This window comes from Dendrobates tinctorius, unplaced genomic scaffold (assembly GCF_039654945.1).
Source record: "Dendrobates tinctorius isolate UK_male_01 unplaced genomic scaffold, ASM3965494v1 ptg000438l, whole genome shotgun sequence".
NCBI classification, from domain to species: domain Eukaryota; kingdom Metazoa; phylum Chordata; class Amphibia; order Anura; family Dendrobatidae; genus Dendrobates; species Dendrobates tinctorius.
In genome coordinates this window covers 220,499-236,913 of record NW_027362101.1, presented here as the reverse complement: position 1 = coordinate 236,913, position 16,415 = coordinate 220,499, and the positions used below count along the sequence as shown (strand labels likewise).

Sequence of the window (16,415 nt, the reverse complement as noted above, 5' to 3'; positions counted from 1 at the left end):
GTCTGAGTAGCGTTATGCCCATGTTAAAGGGAGAGCCTGCGTTCGGTGGGATGATCCCTGATCCATGTTGTTTCGGCCAGCGGACCGGGGTGCGCGCTGACCACCCCATGTCTCCACAGGCATGCTTCAATAGTCTCAATGGGAGGCTAGAAGCTGCTATAACCCGATCAGCTCTGCTACATGCAGGCAATGATCAGATCACCTGCATGTAGCAGAGTTGCTCACTTGCTATGAGCGCCAACCACTGGGCAGAGCTCATAGGATCCGGCAGTGACAACCATAGAGGTCTGCTGGAGACCTCTGGTTGTCATGCCAACCTATCGGTGACTCGTGATCACGTGACAGGGTCACCGATGTGCGGGATTTCTGGCCCATCATGTGCGAGAAAAGATGTGGGCTCAGCGCCAGATCCCGCATCAAAAGGAGGGAGTCCGACATCAGCGTACAGTTACACCCGATGTCAGAAAGGGGTTAAAGGGGATTGTTTTTACAGAGACAGAAGTGGTAATCAATCATGTATACATACAAATAATTACAGAAATACACAGATTCTAATGTTAAATAGTATAGAGTTACCACAAGAAAATATAATTTGTGTAAATCATGTGTAGATATAAAAATTCAGGCAAATGTCAAATGTTCAAAAACAGCAAAAAGCAGAGATGCCGACCTGCCCAGACCTCCAAACAAATGCACTATCAGGGTGAGTGGGCCCATATAGTTAAGATGGCGGCAACACAGGTGCAAGAATACCGATGAGACAACCGCTCACAACCTACCAATGTATGGAGGGGCGGTTGCTTGGTATATTAATGCACAATGAAGACTTGTATGCTCCGCTGTTCACACAATGGGAATGCACAGCATCCAGGTTAACAGCCTATTAGTTACGCCCATACTATTAGATCAGGCGGGCTGCCTAGCGCCATCCAAATGCATCCCATGTGAACAGACACCACAGTTTACAAGACTGAATGGGCCCAACTGCACCCTGAAAAATAAAGTGCAAAAAACACATATAAAAAATATGAGAGGTATTAGTTAATATTTTGGCCAAAATATGTAAGCAAGTAACCCACGTCATGCGTTGGCCTAAAAAAGTGTCAAAGGACTCACAAAAATTGCTTCTTCTACTTCCACCACTGCTGCTGCTGCTAATATTTTGGCGTTGAAGAATTGATGGTCCGGAGGTTGGAAGTCAACAACCGCGATTCGAACTGTGTGCTTCACTGCTGTCTTAGGGAAAAGCTCTCTTAAGGTTGTGTAAAAGCGTGTTTCAATACTCCAGCATTCGCTGTTCCCTTTCTAGGGCAGGGATCATGTGGCAAAATTTGGTTTTATAACGTGGATCTAATAAAGTGGCAACCCAGTAGTCAGCATTATTCCTAATCATAACTATACAGGCATCATGTTGCATATAGTGCAGCAAGAAGGCTCTCATATGTAGGGCTCTACCATGAGGTCCAAGCCCATGCTGTGTTGGTGACTGGGTAACAATGAGGCTCGTTTCCTCCGTCCCATCCCACCAACCACGAATAACAGAGAGGGGAGTATTATCCTCTTCATCTGACAGTTACTCGCCCATCACCTCTTTCTCCTCCATTTGTTCCTCGGATCTTGCACCTTCCATAACAGCTTGTCTGTTATCACCCCCCCCTCGATCACAGTAATCCACCCTCCCTTGGCACCCACTTGTGTTGCGACAGTCTTGAACTTAGAGACAGTATTATCCCTTCTGCATCCTCCTCTGCTTCCTCCTCTTCTTCTGGGACCACCATCTCTTCCCGCAGGCTATTCAATGTCTTCTCCAGCATATAGATGACCAGAATAGTGATGCTGATGATGGAGGCATCAGTGATAACTATCTCAGTAGCCATTTTTAAACTGTGCAGAAGGGTGCAGAAGTACTTAATCTGTGCGCACTCTGTAAATGTGACATGCGCCAGGTCCATACGGCGTTGGCCCAGGCTATATGACATGACATACTGCGTCAGGACTTGTTGCTGCTGCCACAGTCGCTCCATCGTGCAGAGTGGAATTCCACTGCAAGTCGATGAGGAGAGGGGTGTGAATGGCAGAAATGAGCACACAGCTTACGTGCCTTCTTGAGCAGTTCACCCAGGCCAGAATAGTGGTGGAGAATACGCTATACCACCAAGTTGAGGACATGAGCCATGCAAGGCACGTGTGTGGGCTTGCCTTGCCGTAGGGCCGCCACCAAGTTTGCACCCTTATCACCTTCCCTGCATGCAGGTTCAGCGGAGACAGCCATTGATCAAACTGAGCCTGGAGAACTGTCCACAACTCTTCAGCTGTATGACTGCAATCTCCAAGACATATCAATTTTAAGACTGCCTGATTGCAGAGAGCCCTGGCTGTGCAGTACGGAGGTGGTGGGGATCTGCTCCGCACTTGGAACGCGTGTCTCATTAAGGCAGAGGTTGAGGGCACAGGTGGAGGCCCTAAAAGTGATAGAGGAGGCAAAAGCAGTGGAGGAAGTGTTAAATGTAGAGGTTTGTCCTGCAAGCCTTGGGGATTCCAAGACTTGTGGAGCAGTACCTGTCCCCACAGCCAGTAGAGTCACCCAGTGCCCAGTCAGCGAGATGTAACCCCCTTGGCCATGCTTACTCATCCAAGTGTCTGTGATGACACACTCCCCATGCACACTAGACTGTATAATCTCTAGACTATAATCTAGACTATACTGACTAGATGTTTCTTATCAAAAACATCCACAAAGGCACTATAAGCCGACGGTAATCCGAAGAGAACAGGAGAAGGAAGAGGGGTACCCACGGGATGCAGCGGCAGCAGGCACCGAGCCTGAAAAGACCCCCCCAGCGCAAGACGTTGCCGCTATGCCAATCTAAGGTGGGCTCGTGGAGCCCAGCCAAGGGAGACCGAGTAGGATTGGATGGGAAAGACCTGCCAAGACATAAAACATAATTTTCTCCTTGTGCAGGGCTCCTACCTGCAACTCTACCTCATGAGTGACATGGGTAACTGTCTCTAGCAGGGGTCGACCATCTACGGAAGTGAGACTTTGAGGGTTCTTTAAGGGCCTCACAGGAACAGAAAATTTGTTGACCTCCTCAAGCCTAATAAAATTTCCGGCGGCACCCGAGTCCACATAGGCCACCAGAGAAGCCCGCTTCCCATCAACATGCAAGAGGACAGACAAAGTGAGGGGTAGAGAGGTATCACAAACACCCAGGAAGGCCTCTCTCACCTGGCCTAGGCGGAGGAGTTTTCTGGACGGTCAGGACAAGTTTGGAGCAAATGGGAACCGCTACCGCAGTAGAAACAAAGACCCTGGAGGGTTCTCTCCCTACAACGCTGGTCAGAGAGCTTCAGGCAGTCCACCTGCATAGGTTAGGGAGCAGAGGCAGAGAAGAGGATCCTGGGTCGGGAACTGGGTGGTCTGCAAAGAGAAGATAAAGGACAAGAAACCCTTCTCTCCCTGGCCCGTTCCTGAAACTGGAGATCTATCCGTGTGGCCAGGGAAATCAAATCCTCCAGAGCTGTAGGGGTATCACGACCAGCGAGCTCATCTTTAATATGACTCGAGAGACCTCGCCAGAAAGCGTCCACCAACGCCTCGCTATTCCAACCTAAGTCGGCGGACAGGGTCCTGAACTGTATGGCGTACTGGCCCACGGTTAGGGAACCTTGGCAGAGGCTAAACAAAGCCTCAGTGGTGGAGGCTAATCGACCCAGTTCGTCAAAAACCCGACGGAAAGTGTCCATAAATACAGATAACTGGGAAACCACAGGGTCATCACGCTCCCAGAGGGGATTGACCCAAGCCAGAGCGTCCCCCTCTAGGTGAGAGATGATGAAGGCCACTTTGGCTCGGTCTGTGGGGTACTGCTGGGGCAGTAATTCAAAATGAAGACTGCACTGATTTAGAAAACCCCGGCATAATTTGGCGTCACCGCTATACCGGGGTGGTTTGGCCAACTGCGGAGGAGGATGGGAACCCGCAGCAGGAGGAGCAGAGGCGGCCGACTGCAAGGCAAGCAACCGACCATCTACTGAAGCCATATAGCTGAGGATATGTGACTGGGTATCACGCTGCTGCGCCAATTCTTGCTGTAAGCCAGCCAACTGGGCAGCGTTACCATGGTCAGAGGATTGGAGAGCGGAAAGACGCGAGTCCATAGTTTTCATAAAGGACATCAACGCATCTGGTTTTCCTGAAGGAAAACCAAATCTTTTTGGGCAGCCGTGGCTCCAGCGGGATCAGCAACCTGTTACGGTTGCTGTAGCAAGAGGAATGCAGAGACAACCCGGAAGTGGACCCTCTGGGTCACGGCTACAGAGCCCCTAAGGGCGAGCGTCCAGGTGAGAACCACCCCCTATACAGGGAGTGTTAGGGGTAGACCCCCAGGGGATAGAACCGCGACAGCCGGAACCAAAGGGACGACTGGGCTTAGACAGGAGAGGAGGCACAGGCAAATCCGTACAGGGAGCCCAGGGGAACACAGAGGCCGTGGAGAACAGGCAGAGCGCAGGACCGGAGCGCAGCGGGTGGCAATAGCTGGAGGCTGCAAAAGCAGAAGTACTGATAAAACACAAAACGGGAGGATGGAAGGAGCAGGACAGGGAAGGAGTAAGGACCAACAGAGGGTACCGTATAGCAAGAGTGCAGAGGGAGAGCTGTCGGAGGCAGCGCAGGTGGAGGCAAAGGGAGAGGGAACTGAAGATACAGCACACAGCGAAGGCAGAGGCAAGAATAGAGGTACTTAAGACCAGGGACACTGCACAGACAGAGGCAGGGTAGAAGGGGCCTGTAACACAGAGAACGCTGCTATGAGACAGCGTCACCGCATTAGTAGAACAGGCGTCTTACCTGTCCAGACGCCGGGCATAAGTAGCACTGGGTGCCGCCATGTTGGAGGCGGGGCCAGCGTGTCATACTACCCAGGGGGCTGCGCACCAGGAGGGAGGCAGTGCGCAGGCGCCCGACGCCGAGGGAGCCGGAGGCCGGGCGTGGGGACATGTCAGGAAGCGCGTGCAACAAGGTAAGTGGAACCCGGGGCCGTGACAGCCACCTTCAATCCCTTCATGGACGTCACTGTTGAATGATAAATTCATTGTTATTTTTTCTTTTTCACTTACCTGGGATGACAGTCCAGTATTGCTGGGTCTCTCTGATGGGCTCTGCTTACAGAAATCAATCTTTTAACAAACTCTCCTCTTCTTCATAGTCCTGGTTTGTACACTACATGATCTGGATGTTAGGAATAATTTTCTCCCTCCAGTTGATAAGCTGCAAGGGAGATAAGATTTGGTCTGAATATGACCTCTGGTGGCTAGCCCGAGCTACAAAACGTTTCACGGGGCATCCTAAATCATCACATACACATTTGTCATGACCTGTGGCAAAAAAGGGCAATTCAGCTTCCACTCCAAAATCTTTCTTGTGATGGCAGGCATTTATAAAGTTTTCTTATGTTTGTACTGTGCAGAAGAGGCATCCGGGAAGTAGTAGACCTTGTTCAAACTTGGCAGGATGTCAGTTTTTATCACTGAAATCATTTGTTGGGGGAACAGATGAACAGCTATGAATCATAAAGTAAGCACTCAGATATTATAAGTGCACTGTTGTATTTTACTTCTGACTGCAATGCCGGGTCCGGTTTTCCCCCCATTGACTTGCATTAGCGCCGGATCGGGCCGGATGGCCATGCGTTTCATCCGGTTTTCGCTGGATCCGGCAATGTGTCGCAATCCGGCGTCTGTAAAAAACGGCTACTGTAACGTTTCTTGTCTTTTTCACACAATGAAAGCCTATGAGCGCCGCAATGCGCCGGATCCGGTTTTTTGGGTCTGAGCATGCTCAGTAGCTCTGCCCACAAGACACATATATAAAAGCATGACAGTGGGACCCTCAGCCACACCCAACATGCCACCCAAGACAGCAACCAGGCGCAGGAGATGGCAGGAGACCACTGCAGCACCATCAGCACCACCACCACCCCAAATGGAGCAGCAAAGGGAACATGCTGAACAGCGGGAGGGGAGTCCAGCAGCAGATGAGAGACGGTAATTATCAAATTCCCCATTCCTCAAAACTAGGGCCATGGAATATCAAGATATTCATTGGCCCTTTGTTTTTCTTTATTCAACAGCCGCCCAAGAGATGCAGCAGCAGCAGTGGCAGCACTGGCAGCAGCAACAGCACCACCCACAGCCATGGAGTCTGGCCAACAAGAGGACAGCACATCTTCTTCTGGGAGCCCTCCCTCGCATCGTCAGCGTTTGACGGTAAGTTTTTATTTCCAAAATCAATCATCTCTGTAATATATGTCTATTCATTGCCTTTTATTTCAAAACAGGAATCACAAGCTGAAGAGGAGCTCTCAGAAGAAGAAGGAAGGGGTGGACAGACACCTGTAGTGGGCTCACAATTGGTAAGTTTTTTGCATCAAACGCAGAAACACAACATCACACTACACACAACACATAGAAAACAATGTTCTGCAGACCACACACAGCAAACAAATGCCAACATCCAAACACATAAATTTTTTTCTTTTCTTCTCTAGTCTTCCCAATCTGGTGCTCGGCCAAGAGGTCCTCACAGTGCCTCCCAGGGTCGTCGGCGACAGCAACGCGGCGGTCATCAGCGTGTAAGTATAATATTTAAGTGAAATTTTGGTACACTTTTTATTTCATGTCTTAAGTGTCGTGACTAATTTTGCTATTTTTCTCTTTTACTTTAACAGCCTTCACAGCGTGCTCCCGACTCAGACGGTGAGGATGGAGGAATTGATGTTGACAACCTCATCGATCTCGTCAGAGAAAGGGAGCCGCTATGGAATATGGCTGACCGCCGCCACGCTGACCTGATCGTTACCCGACGACTCTGGGAGGAAATCTGTTCGCTCCTTGTGGCCCGCTGGGAGGACCTCGATGCTCGGGTCCAGATTAAAGAGCGGAAGTATATACAGTACCGGTTGCTTGATGTAAACCAGTGTTTCCCGAACTCCAGTCCTCGTGGTCCCCACGGATCATGTGTTCAGGATTTCTATTTACTATGGAAATCCTGAAAACATGACCCCTGGGGACCATGAGGACTGGAGTTTGGGAAACACTGATGTTGTATACTAACCACTTTGTCCTTTCTCGTTTCAGGGGACAGAATTGTGAAGCGGTGGCGGTCTGTGAGGGATCGTTTCAAGAAGGAGTTCAATAAAGAGATGCGGGCCCCGAGTGGATCTGGAGGACGCAGGAGCAAGTACAAGTACGCACAAGCCCTGTCGTTCCTCCGGGATACAATGGTCACCAGAAGGTAAATATTACACACCACATGTGAAAAAAAAATGTTTAGATGTAACAATTTTTTTTCAGCCAGGGCCATACCATGTCACTATATTAATTGTTTTTTTTTCTCTTTATTCCACAGCACGGTGAGCAGCACTCGGGAGCCTGCACGATTGGACCCTTCTGAGGCGATCCCTGAGGAGACCGGCACCGAGGGACACTTCGACCGCCCCGGTACATCTGCACCTTCCCAGCCTTCCCACACATTCGACCCATCTGTCCCATCCACCAGCACAGGAGCATCGTGGCCGCCTACATTACATGAAGCTGCTGGTGAGGAGATCGCTTTCCCTTTACCCCACCCTTCTGCCCCTGCCACCTCTAGTACACCTGCGGGTACTGGGCGGCAGCGGCAGAGGGGTCAGGAAAAGACTTATGCGCCAGAGTTCTTGCATCTGAATGCATCTTTCCAGAACTGTCTAAAAGTCTTGTCAGAGCAAATCTCCGCAGGCTTTCAGCAGATCAACTCCAGCATTCTGGAGGTGAAGACACTTCTGCAAACCATGCATTCAGAAGCAAGATCTTCGTCAAACCACACCTTTTTCAGGTCTGTTGTGGAGCGCATGGAAACGCTCTCTCCTACCCAGCAGATGCATGTAATGCATTCATGCCACGGTGCTCTCCAGCACGTTACCTCCCAACCTCCTCCTCCCACCCCAGTAGTTCCTCCACCTGCACCCCCTCCAGCCACTTTCCATCCTCCCCCTCCTATTACATACCAGCCACCTCCCCAGTACTAGCAACCTCCCCAGTACCAGCAACCTCCCCAGTACCAGACATCTCCCCACTTCCAGCAACCTGCCCCGTACCAAACTCCTTCCCCGTACCAAACTCCTTCCCCATACAACTTTCCATCAACATCATCTGCTCCTACAGTCCCTGCCCAACCCTCCACTCCACCGCCCACCACCTCTTCTGCCTCCCACATGTCCACCCATTCTGTAGCTTTTTCCACACCTTCACCTCTAACTGTTCCTTCCCCACCACGATCCCAGTCCTCTCTCCACACTCCCAGTGTCGAAGTGTCCCGCAGCCCCTCCAGCAGTATTTCCATCCCACACTACACAGATTTATAATGTGTTTTTTAATAAAAATGGTCATTTGGTTTAAAACCTTTATTAAAAAAGTTTTTTGCACTTTAAAAACATTTTACAAAAAAAAAATATTTTAAATAAAAGTTAAATTATCGTTTCACAATGGTTGTCTGTCATTTCTTTCGGCGGTGAAATATGTTTAAAAAAAGGTTAAATACAGGGTATTTAAAAGGTAAAAAGGTATTCAAAACCAGGTATATAACTGTGGGTAAATTTTAGCTTTTTGCCACAGTTGTGTTCCTGGTTGTGTTTGAAGCAAAGTATTTCACCTAAAAAGTTGTGTTTATTGTTGGTGATTTCCTAACAATGTACACAACTTTTGTTAAAAGGTGAAATACTTTGCATAAAACACAACCAGGTACACACCTGTGGCCTAAAGGTAAAAATAGTAAGACCAGGACAAGATAGCCAACTTTGGTTGGCAAAGGTATATACTGTTGGTACAGAAGGTACACAAGTTTGGTTAAGGGCACAAATCTTTCACACTCTGTCATCCTGCCAGTGTACTCTGCCTTGAGGTGACATAAAGTATAGTGCAAAATTGTCCCTCATTACTGAAACCATCACAGAACTTCTAGTGGTAATGTCATGGTAATCTTGCAAGGTGGTTTCTTCAGAGGTGTCCTCAATGGAAATGGGTTCCTTGCAGATAACAAAATTGTGGAGTACCACGCAAGCTTTGATCACCTCGTCCACAGTTTCTGTCTTGAGGTTGATCGCAGTCAATAGGACCCACCATTTGGCTGTCAGAATACCAAAGGTACATTCAACCATTCTTCTTGCTCTTGTGAGGCGGTAATTAAAAATGCATTTTGTTCTTGACAATCCTCTGCTACCGTATGGTTTCAAAAGGTGTTCTGACAGCTGGAAGGCTTCATCCCCTACACAGACAAATGGCATAGGTGGACCAGATGTTTGCGGCAGCGGTCTAGGTGGTGGGAACTGGAAGGTGTTTCCATACAGTTTACGCCCCATGGCAGACAGTTTGAAAACTTGAGAGTCATTGGAGCGGCCATAGGCCCCAATATCAAAAGCAATAAATTTGTATTCCGCGTCAGCGATGGCCATGAGGACAATTGAAAAATATTTCTTGTAATTGAAATATTCCGATCCCGATCCGGCTGGCTTTACAATGCGGATATGTTTCCCGTCCACAGCGCCCAAGCAGTTCGGAAACTGACATATCTGTTGAAACTTTTCTGAAATTTCTATCCACCTCTCTGTTGTGGGCTCTGGTAAAAACTCTTCAGCTAAGGAGTCCCACAGTGCACGGCATGTGTACTTCACTATTCCAGATATGGTGGAAATCCTGAGTCTGTACTGGAAATGCAGTGACGAAAGGGATTCTCCAGTTGCAAGAAATCTGTGGGGAATTAAAAAACAATCAATTAGTTTAAAATCACAGCATTACATACCAAAAGTCAGCTATAACATTTGGAGATACAAACTACCACCAACAAGATTGCAGTGAAAGTGTGCTCTGATGCGAGGCATATACAATAAATGTGGCTTACCTTAAAGTCACCATCAGACGCTCTGCGGGTGAAACAGAGAAGCGGCAATAGGTGTCCGATTTTCTTATGAGGTGTGCAATGCGCTCCACCAAGTTATCAAAATTCTCCATTTTCATCCGAACATATCCAAAAAATTTATCCGGGTTTCATCTAAGGTCCATGCAGAGTGTAGAATAGACCCCACGCGTCATTCTCTTGGCTGTGATGGGGTGGATCCACAAACGTCGTCTACGATGCCTGATGCGCTGCTGTCTCGCTCTCTCCTTCTCCAGAACAATCACCCTCAAACGATTCGCCTCCGCTGTAAAATCCGCCAAATTCTTCAAAATATTTCCAATCACAACATCCATCTTCGCCAGTAACTTGCTCTTCTCTCCAACCTGCACTTTCTCCTTTACAACCTGTCAAAGAAGGGCTGTAGGAACACGCTATTTATAGTTTTTCAGTAGCCAATCCCTTTCGGAAGGCCACAAGGGGCGATATTAAAAACCGGATTCGGCGTAATCCGTCGAAAAACGGATCGAAAACCGGATGAACCGGATGAGACGGATCCGGTTTTGGCTGTCAAGAGCAACACGGATCCGGCAGAAAACCAGATCCGTCACATCCGGTTTTACTAAACATTTGCCAGATCCGGCGCTCCGGCACGACGCCGGAACGCGCCTGACGCCGAAAACCTGATGTGTGAAAGGAGCCTAACAGAACTCAATCCAACCTTACGGATTGAGGAACGGGCTCAGAGACATAGCCCATAATTGATCCTGTAGGGGATGAGGTGGCTGGCCCATCTTCTCCCCCTACAAGAAGCATGGGTGAAGATGAGTCATCACAGGAGAACCCATTGGCTGCCCAACAAACCACACCACCAGGACCGTCTGCTGCTGCCCCATCACCCATCCTGGAGGAGCAGGGCAACTTGAGCAGCAGCCAGAATGGCCTGATCCGGGGCTCCCCACAGGCTGCTGTTACATCCCGGCGAGGCCGAAGAAGGCGCCAGGTCGCTGTTCAAGAGAGCAGGACCAATGTGGACACAGGGGTCCTAAATTATTTATCTCGAGTCACTACAGATGATGGGGAGGAGACCTACTCATGTAGCCTGGCCCTTTATCTCCGTGCCCTTTCCCGTGAGGTCAGGCTCCGTATTCGGGGATGTTTTCAGATCCTGCTTGATGCAAGCACCCCCCCCAATACCCCATATGAGCTTTTTGAATATCTGGAGAGGTGGCAGCTTTCCCCCAGAAATCTAATGCGCATGAGACCACCCACACAGATGCTTGGTCAAGCAGGGTCTGAACATCCTCAAATACGTGGGCCTACACCTCACCCCCTTCCTCCCCCTACCCAACCTTCCCAACAGCAGCAACAGATTTCTGGCTCTAGCCAACCCCACCAATATGGCCACTTTTTCCCACCCAGTGTTGGAGGCTGGTCCCAACCTGGTTGGGAATGACATGGCTATATTGGTGGGTATGAGACATGGGCCTACCCGCCCCAACAAGATGCCCCTCAGCAGTATTACTATGGCCACTACCCCCAACAAGCACAGGAGGAAGGTCAGTACCAACACCATGGGCAACCGTATGCACGCATACAGGGCGATGTTGCTCAAAGTAGTCAGCAGCAACCACAGGCTGCGTCTCCGCCTTCTCCTTCCCCAACATTCCACAATATATAAGTGGCTAAAAACATGGAAATTGTAAACCCATACTGTACATGAGTGTTCTTAAGCGGTCTGATGGGAGGAGATGTCCAGTGTGTTTGAACTGGTGCTCAAAATCCCAATCCAAAGTAAAAAAGAGGTGCTCTACATCATCAAAATGAGCTAAAACAGATAATACTAACATTTCTTATGACGGTTTTCAAATCATATGATTAAGACACCATGACAGGCAAGGCTACCTTATGCGTTTCTAAGACATATTACATGTCTGTAAAAAAGACAATATTTCACAGCGCTATACTGGCAAAGTCAAAGGATCAAAATAGACTACTCACTTGATAATGCCTAGAAAAGGCGTGCTGTCCATATTCACTTAGTAAAATTTAGGCCAGCTAACTATATTCCAAAATCAAGGCAAACAGCCTCAAGAACATCACGATCTATGTATTATCAAGTCAGTCTTCTAATTTGATCCTTTGACTTTCCCAGTATAGTGCGGTGAAATATTGTGTTTATTACAGACATGTAATATGTGTCAGATACGCGTAAGGTAGCCTTGCCTGTCATGGTGGCTTATTAATATGATTTGAAAACCTTCATAATAAATGTTAGTATCTTTTGTAGCTCATTTTGATGATGGATAACTCCTCTTTTTTACTTTGGATTACAAATGTGTAATGTTGCAATGTTGTTATTGCACTATGTATGTTGTTGGATATGTTTGTAATTTTGTTTTAACAACAATGTTGAAATATGCCAAAAGCCCAATTTGGGCCATTGCCCAAGTTTTTCATAGGGCAAGAATATGTTTGCCTTACAAACTAAAAAAAAAAAAAAGCAAAAGTAAAAATTTGGCAACTACACTTTACGTCTCTGTCTTAATTGTCCAAACCCCCTATCAAAATACGCTTACCAAATCAAATCAACAGTCATAGATTCAGAAGGGGTAGAAATATATTTATTTTGACACACATCAAACCAACATTGCCAACATAGATACAGCATGCTCTTGCCAAGAAGGTTCCCCCTGAGGTGCCATAAAGTAATTAGTGAAAATATCACGCACTTTGAGGCCAGAGATCGGTCTACGTTGATGGTTCATAGGTGGTCTCACCCTACGCACATTGTCCGGCCTACGCACACCAGCAGAGGAGGAACAATCATGTATCCTGGTGAAGTTATGAAGAACCACACAGGCTTTCACTACTTCATTAACATTTTGTTCTCTCAGCTGAATGGCAGACTGGAGTACCCGCCATTTGGCACAAAGAATGCCAAAGGAACACTCCACCAGTTGCCGAGCACGTGATAGGCGCAAGTTAAATATCCTGCGCCTGTGGTGAAGGTTGCGCCAGGGATATGGCCTCATGAAATTGCGTGTTAACTGAAAGGCCTCATCTGCCACAAGGACATAAGGGACACATTCTTGAGTGGAGCCTGGTAGCTGGCAGATCCAACTGGTTGTTGTGTAGCCGCCGAGCCATAATGGAAGTATTGAAGACTCTAGAGTCTCCCGTCCTTCCATAGGCCCCAATGTCAACAATTATAAACTTGTATTGAGGATCGGTCACAGCCAACAATACAACAGAAAAGTATTGTTTAGAATTGAAGAATTGGGAGCCAGAGTTCGGCGGCTTACGCACCCGGATATGTTTGCCATCAAGGGCCCCAATACAATTTGGAAACTGGCATTCCTCCTCAAAGTACCTTGATATCCTCAACCAGTCTTCCATCCTGGCCTCGGGCATGACGACTTGATATAGTCTTGTCCATATTTCACTACATGTTGACCTGACTATGCCAGATATGGTTGATCTTCCAATCATAAACTCATGGTGGAGGACAGCATAAGATAGGCCAGTGGCCAGGAAGCTGAAGAACAACAGAAAAGGATGATTGTCGAATGCACACATTTACAAAACAAACAGGTCCATACATACCAAACTTGGTAAGATTTCAGAGCAAATAACACACATCTTGCTTTGCACAATGAGTAAGTGATATTCAGTACATATTCCACATAACATTCTGGTCTGTAAGTTGAAACATATGTGGACTAAGATGAGGGCCTAAAACTTACTACAAGAATGCAAAAATTCAAACTTTGCCCAACACATTATGAACCTAGAGAATGTGGTTCTGTAGTACATACCGTAATGTGAGTAGAAGTCGCTCCTCTGCAGATATAGCTTTGCGCATCCTTGTGTCCTGAAAGGTTTTCCCAGGGCGCACTGTCTCCAAGAGTCGATCAAATGTTGCAAGGCTCATGCGACAGTATTGGTAGAATTTGACAGGATGCTCCCGCAGAGAATAGAGGCGGTGAAAATTAACTCTTGTGAGTTGTTTCTCACTTATTTGCAAGCTATTGTTATATTTTGTCATTCTATAGCCCTAAAATTAGGGTATTTTCTGGATTTGTGAGGATTATTCAGCGCAGACATTTTTAATTTTATTTGCACCTTAATCAACAACTTGGAGGTGTGTTGTTTGTCGTGCAGCGGATATTCCTCTTGTAGTACTAGCACCCCCAATATATATATCTAAACTATATACTGTGTAAGTTTATAAGCCCCTCCAGTGTCAGGAATAGATAGTATGTGATAATCCCGTATATACCACTCAGGGAACACTTACCTTTCAGAGATAATTTCCATATTCATACTAAATAATGGCACAGATCTCCCAGACATTATGACTGCACATATCCCTAGTCTTTATAACGATATTGCACTCATTCCCTGACAGACCGCAGCATGGCCATTAGTTAGAAGCTGCTAATGATCTTTGGAGCAGGTACGTTTTCCCTGAGTGGTACATATTGGGCCGTCTGAAGACTGAGTTTAGTCTAGGACAATTTGTTTGCACTACTAATTAACAGCAGTTACATTACCAAACTAGGGCAGTCCCTATAGGAGAAAAACACAAGAATTATACTGTATTGTCACATACTATCTATTCCTGACACTGGAGGGGCTTATAAACTTACACAGTATATAGTCTGAGGTCTGGGATCTGCCAATATGGGGCTAGTTTTCTGACTGTTTCGGATAACATGATACATGATTTTAGTTTTTTTTTTGTCTAGTCTCACTTGAATATAGTTCAATATTAAATAGTCTCCTGATGAGTCGCCTTTGGTGAGGATGATGAAGCCCGGAGAAATGAGAGGCTTGGAGAGTGAGTGTGTATACGTCACCTCACTCTATATACTGAGATGTGGGGTACATGTTCTTTCTATTAGTCACCTACTGACTAACCTTCAGGGGGTGAATTATGGGTATAGTTTTACATTTGGAATGAATAAGGTTTAGTTTTATCCTTTTGTCAGCAAACATGAGGAATGACAAGAGACAACCCATTTAAGAAGATTCAATTTTGGTTAAAACTATTCCAACACTATGAACATAAAAAAGACTTCTCCCCTATGTGACGTCTCTGATGTTTATTAACAGCTGATTTCCAAGTAAAATATTTCCTACATTAAGAAAATGAAAAAATCTTCTCCTCTTTGTGACTGCTCTGATGTCTAACAAGAAGCGCTTTCCGGTTAAAATATTTCCCACATTATGAACAGGAAAAAGGCTTCTCCCCTGTGTGGGTTCTTTGATGGCAATCAAGGTTTATTTTCCCATTTAAAACATTTCCCACATTCTGAACATGAATATGGCTTCTCTGCTGTGTGAATTCTCTCATATGTAACAAGATTTGAATTCTGAGTAAAACATTTCCCACATTCTGAACATCAAAAAGGCTTCTCTCCTGAGTGAGTTCTTTGGTGTTCATCAAGATTCTGTTTCTTGGTAAAATATTTCTCACATTCTGAACATGAATATGGCTTCTCTCTTCTGTGAGTTCTTTGGTGTGTAACAAGATTTCCTTTCAGGTTAAAACATTTCCCACATTATGAACATGAAAAAGGCTTCTCTCCTTTGTGAGTTATCTGGTGGTTAACAAATTGTGATTTAAGTGCAAAGCATTTCCCACATTCTGAACATGAAAAAGGCTTTTCGAACCCTGTGTGAGTTCTATGGTGAGTAACAAGCAGTGATTTACGTGTAAAACATTTCCCACATTCTGAACATGAAAAAGGCTTCTCTCCTGTGTGAGCTCTCTGGTGGTTAACAATTTGTGATTTATGTGCAAAACATTTGCCACATTGTGAACATGAAAAAGGTTTCTCTCCTGTGTGAGTTATTTGGTGTGCAACAAGATTCCCTTTCTGGTTAAAACATTTCCCACATTCTGAACATGAAAAAGGCTTCTCCCCTGTGTGAGTTCTCTGGTGTGTAACAAAATGAGATTTCTTTTTAGAACATTTCCCACATTCTGAACATGAATATGACTTCTTTGCTTTAGGAGCAGTTTGTTTTTTATTGCCTCTTTTGTGACTTTGATTTTCCTTAGTAGTCGGTAATGAATCAGAAGATGGGACCTGTTTCATAGGATCAGATGACAGATCTTTGCTGTGAATGGATGATGGTATATCTGGAGTAATAGCAATCACATCAGTTGTATCTTGTAGGATCTCAAGATCATCAGATTTAAACATTGAAGATGTCAGCTGTCCCTCTGATCTCCTGGTACACTCATCTGCTAAGATAAAAAAACAATTTTTTTAACCCCTTAGTGACAGAGCTAGTTTGCAGCTTAATGACCAGGCCAATTTTTACAATTCTGACCACTGTCATTTTATGAGGTTATAACTCTGGAACGCTTTAATGGATCCCACTGATCCTGAGAATGTTTTTTCATGACATATTGTACTTCATGTTAGTGGTAACATTTCTTCAATATGTCTTGTGTTTATTTATGAAAATA

General features: G+C 46.2%; 1 protein-coding gene and 1 long non-coding RNA gene across 2 annotated transcripts in view; one reads left to right on the top strand and one right to left on the bottom strand.

The window, feature by feature from the left end:
* Positions 1 to 16,415, top strand: part of LOC141077350 (uncharacterized) — a 103,909-nt gene that overhangs the window by 52,794 nt on the left and 34,700 nt on the right. The window lies entirely within an intron of this gene.
* Positions 12,534 to 14,343, bottom strand: LOC141077351 (uncharacterized). The gene is made up of 2 exons (XR_012227537.1): positions 13,750 to 14,343; positions 12,534 to 13,469 (listed from the first exon to the last, which is right to left on the bottom strand). It is a non-coding gene; the product is annotated as an uncharacterized lncRNA (long non-coding RNA).